A 5,595-nucleotide genomic window follows, 5' to 3' on the forward strand; every position below is an offset into this window, starting at 1 on the left:
AAAAAAAAAAAATGAAAATTGAGACTGAGTAACAGACTTATAGAATAATTGGCACTCCCAGACATTACATGATAGATTCTTTTATGTGCTTCTTCCTTCTTGCACTAAAACATATGCTCCTTGAGGGAGTGGCTGTCGCTGTCTTGTTTACTGCAGTATTCCTAGCATTTAGACCAGTGCCTAACAGAGTCACTGCTAAATGAATAAACAAATGATTCACCTGGCAGCAGTATGCATAATGAATTAGATGTAAGGAATATTTAGCCAGACAAATTATTAGGAGGAGTAAAGGGAAACATTGTAAAACCACTGTCCTGGGCCATAAGATCACTGAAGAAGGAGTAATGACTTACACATTGTGAAAATTTCAGTGCTTGGCATGATGGCTTAGGACAGGAGGCCTTGGTAAATATTTATTTGATGAATGAAGGGAAAAATATAACTTAGGGACTCCATTTGTTATGGGGATAGGGCAGGAAAAGCATGGAGGATGACTTTAAGGTTTCTATTATTATTGACTGGGGGGATGATGATACCAGAACTAGAAATAAACAAATGAGGAAGGAATAGTAGTTTCAGGAAAGAAAATATTGTATTCTATTTTAGAAATGCTTAATACAATTTAAGCTCTATAGTACATGTAAATGCTTGTAGTTATTAAACTAGTTAAATGACAGTTTATGTTTCACAGCTATGTTAGTTACAAGATAATTCTTCATGTCTTTTTGCAAATGATTTCTAGAGTTACCCTTTTTTGTAAAATGTTAGAGAAATTCGATGATATCCTTGAATGGGTTATTTATCTTAAGTAAACTATTTTAGGATAAAAAGTTAAAAGATGGATAATCTAAATGGGTTTCTTTCTATTTTTAAATTGTATATTGTTCAATGGGTACAGAGTTTCAGTTATGCAGGATAAATATGTTTTAGAGACCTGCTGTACAGCACTGTGTCTTAAAAATACTACATTGTGTACTTCAACATTTGTTAAGAGGGTAGATCTCATGCTAAGTGTTCTAACCACAATAAAAAATTATATATCAACACTTTGGCATGATGATGTTAAATTTATATAATTTTATGTTTATATTCTTTTTATCCCTGTACTTTTCAACAGTGAGTCATCAGTGTCCCCTCTTCCTTATTCTTTAAATATATCTTTTACATTTTTTCCTACTATTCATGCCATAACAGAGTGGATTTTTAAATTAATTATGTTCTTATGTTTGGAATTTATATATTACCAATGTGCGCATGTGGTGAGCAGGATTCTAAAATGATCCCCATTCCCAGGTGTACACGCCCTGGAGAATCTTCTCACCTTGAGTAAGGGAGGGACCATGAATATAATGGGATCCTTACTCCCTTGATTAGGTTATGTTACATGGCTCCCTCTAAGTTTACTGCCAGAAGGGATTCTCTTGCTTCTCCTGAAGAATTGCCATGTTGTAGAGAAGGCAACATGGCAGGGAATGGTTGTTAGCCTCTCGAAGCTGCAAACAGCCCGTAGGCTGACAACCAGCAAGAAACTGGGGCACTGAGTCCTGCAGTGGCAAGAAAACAAATTCCTCTGACAATCAGTGAGCATGGAAGATGACACCAGAGCTTCAGATGTGATCATAGCTCCAGGTGACACCCTGATTTCAGCCTGGTAAGAGTCTGAGGAGAAGACTCAGCTACCTGGGACCTGGGTTCCTGACCCATGGAAACTGTGACATAATAAATTTATGCTATTTTATGCTGCTAGATTTGCAGTAATTTGTTATGCAGCAATAGAAAATTAACACAGCACCTAACTTTATTAAATTCCATGATCATTCTTTATTTTATACATTATATTTGTATCATATCCTACTTTTGAATTTTTAGGCACTGATGACCTCAACGTATATTTATTTGTCCTTAATTATCCAAATCTTAGGCTTAATGCCCTCTGTCATGGATTAGTACTGAAAATGATTCTGGGTTATCATTTTTATTTTTCAGAACACCTTATTAGAAGATTAATTATCACTGATGAATCATAACCTTTTCCTCAATCTTCACTATTCATATAATTCAGCTGATAATATTTTGAGTCACATGTTTAAAATACAAATTAATGTTGATATTAATTATAAATAATATTTTGCACTATAAAATGTCGTGTGTGTATGTGTGTGCAAGAGAGAGAGATCTATAATTTATTATTAGCCTGTTTTTAATTTCAAATGGGTGTTTAGTGATTATATATTCTTACCTGAAGTTTTAGTAATAGGCTTAACAATCTTAAATGTTAATTTTTATTTAATCTTTTCAGATGAGAATGGGCACGTTCAGGGTAGTTATAGCCGTAGACTTAAACAGTATTTCAGACACATATGGACAGGTTAGTAAAGTGCTATTTTTTTTGTTTGTTTGTTTTAGATTTTTTGGTGATGGGATGTATGGTGCTTTAGTCTTACTTTTTAATAATTTTTTTTTTTTTTTTCTTAAAAGATGACCGGTAAGGGGATCTCAACCCTTGGCTTGGTGTTGTCAGCACCACACTCAGCCAGTGAGCAAACCGGCCATCTCTATATAGGATCCGAACCTGTGGCCTTGGTGTTATCAGCACCGCACTCTACCGAGTGAGCCACGGGCCGGCCTTTTAATAAAATTTTTTTTGACTTATATGCACAGAAGAATCCAAATCATTACATACTGCTCGATTGATTTTCAAAAAATGAGCGCTCCCAAGAAATCAGCAACTGGATTGATAAATATAAGAACAGAATTTCAGAAACTCCTTTCCAGTTCCCATCCTCCTCTCCCCAATGGTAGCCACTAACCTGACTTCAACACCATAGATTAGGTTTGCCTGTTTTTGAACTTCATATAAATGGACTCATATCAGATACTCTCTTCTGTGCCTGGATTCTTTTTTTCAGAATTATGTTGGCAAGATGGGTTTATGTTGTTGTAGTTCATTCATTTTTATTACCATATAGCATTCTATTGTATGAATATACAATAATTTATTTTACTGTAGATGGACATTTGGCTTGTTTCCAGGTTCTGGCCATTACAAATGGTGCTGCTATAAACATTTTTTCCCATGTCCTTTGTTGAACATTTGTATACATTTCTGTTGGGTATATACCTGGGGGTGAAATTCCTTGAATGTGTGGTATACATATTCAGCTGTAGTAGATGCCGCCAGTTTTCTAAAGTGGTTGGTCAATTTGCACTCTCAACAGCAAGCATGAGTTCCAGTTCCTCCACATCTTCTCCAGTACTTGATATTGTCTGTTTTTAATTTTAATGATGCTGGTAATATAGAGTGGTGTCTCTTTGTAGTTTTAATTTTCAATAACCTGACAAATAATTAAGTTGCTCACCTTCTTCATAGTTTTATTGGCTATTTGGTTATACTCTTTTGTGAAGTGTATTTTTAAGTTTTTTGCTCACTTACGTCTTGGCTTATCAACCATTTTCTTTTTGATTTGTATGAGATCTTTATGTATTCTGGATATAAATTATATGTTAAATACATAAACAGCGAATATCTTTTCCCACCCTATAGCTTGCTTTTTACTTCCTTAATGGTGTCTTTTGGTAAACAGAAACCTTAAGCTTTAGTGTAGGACAACTTATCTTTTTATTTTTTTCATTTTTAGTTTAGCACCTTTTGTGTCCCATTTAAGAAAACTTTGCCTACTCCGAAGACATGAAGATATTCTCCTGTTTTCCTATAGAAGCTTTATAATTTACCCTTCACATTTATCTCTATAAGTCATCTGGGATAGATTTTGATATGTAGTCCTTTGGATACTCTGTGTACACAATCATATCATCTACAAATAGCGGCAGTTTTATTTATTTATTTCTGATCCATATGCTTTTTAATTATCTTTAATTCCACAGTTTCTTGAAAAGAATTACTGAATAAAGTGTTCTGTTTGTGCTGGGTAGTTCAAGTCTGTTAATTATGTAGTTTAGACTTTCTATACCCACAGTGACATTTTGTCTGCACTTTTTATTGTCTCTTGATAGAGGTTTATTAAAGTGTCCTATTATGCTTTGTGTATTTCTCCTTTGAGCTTTGGAAGTCTTTGCTTTATATGTTTTATTGTATTTTTTTGTTTTATTTTATTTAATTTATTTCTTTTCTCAAGGAAGGTATTACCTTTACAAGTTACAAAACTTTGGCAGATCAATACAATACTCTTTAATAAAATAAATTTTTGTTGGAGTCATATATTACCTAGTGGTAATTTTCACGCCAAAAATATAATTTAAGTACTGAAGCAAAACACTGTGGTTTTTAATGGTGGCTTATAGCAGAGCAAATTATTTCATACGAGTTAATGTCTTTTAAACCTGCAGAATATCTTGTTTTAAAGTGAGTTCCCTCATGCAAGCTGTTGAAGCTTACAGTAGCAGGGCAATTGTGTACATGTAAGAGGTGGTTCTTTGTTCTGGGTGTGTCCAAAGTCAGGTAGAGTTCCAATGCATGAAAAGCTTTAAAACTCTAACTTAAAGAGATTCAATGTTAATACCAGTTTATGAGTACTTTTAAAAAAATTGTTAAATTTTCACATAAATACTGGAATCCTCAAAATTAGACAGTCATTTCAAATAACACTAATTTCAGATGATTCCCTTTATTTAGAAGGCCTGCATTTCTTTATTTTAATCAAAAGTCACATATCCTTACTTCAGCTTATTAAAAAATTTGCCTAAAATATAGTTGTATTCTTTTAAAAAACAAATAAATATATTGCCAGCTTGGAGAGACTTGAGGGACCGGGTGTTATCTACCAACTTTCATTATCATTTGTCTACAAATGCCGCTGCTGCCATCAGTCTCTTTATGCTTCCTCTTGCCAAAGCCATCAGTTCTTCAGTCTCAGAATTTAATTTATGTATTACCTGTTCCATTGCTTCTCAGCCTTTTTTAGTATTTGAAGATATTATACTTGTCATCAGTCCTTCAAGATAACTGCCGAGGCGGACTTCGTTCACAGTGATTATGGCTTCTTGAGTCAAAATAGTTTTTTCAGGTCCTGAGGATGTGGTTTGTTATGTAAGTGTTTTGCCTACGGAAACCACATTTTTAAATGAAATGGTAGTCCACTTAAGTTCTATTGTTTTCTCTATAGGATCAACTATGGAATGTTCTTGCACATATGGTTTGGTTCTTGCTGTACCATTAGGAGACTTCACAATGGAAGGCAATCTCCACTCTGTGCTGAGAAGTCTATGGCTGTGCAATTTTCCAGAGGGATCTGTATGTCTGTCCAACATATCAACTCCAACCAAACTCGGGTTCATAGGGTTTGGGTATTTCTGCATTGCAGCTGTTGTAACAGTTTCCCATGGGTGGTCAAAATGTGTTCTGAAATCCACATGTTCATGGTGCCAGGAAGAGCTAGGAGACAGTGAGGCAAAGAGCCCACCCTGTGCTTTACATATTTTAAAGCTAATTATTGGGTGCATACAGATTTAGAATTATAACATTTATGCGTACTTTGTTCTGATATTATTTTAGGTGTGTTTTAGTTTTGTTTCAGGGTCTCTTTGATTTAAGTTGGTTTAGTCCTAGATTTCCTCAATGTGAAAAGTAATTGAGCT

At 34.3% G+C, this 5,595-nt stretch overlaps 1 pseudogene; it reads right to left on the reverse strand.

The window, feature by feature from the left end:
* Positions 1-4,794: 4,794 nt before the first annotated feature.
* LOC103584109 lies at positions 4,795-5,346 on the reverse strand (annotated as a pseudogene).
* Positions 5,347-5,595: the final 249 nt, after the last annotated feature.

This window comes from Galeopterus variegatus, unplaced genomic scaffold (genome assembly GCF_000696425.1).
Source record: "Galeopterus variegatus unplaced genomic scaffold, G_variegatus-3.0.2 Scaffold44438, whole genome shotgun sequence".
Taxonomy (NCBI): Eukaryota; Metazoa; Chordata; class Mammalia; order Dermoptera; family Cynocephalidae; genus Galeopterus; species Galeopterus variegatus.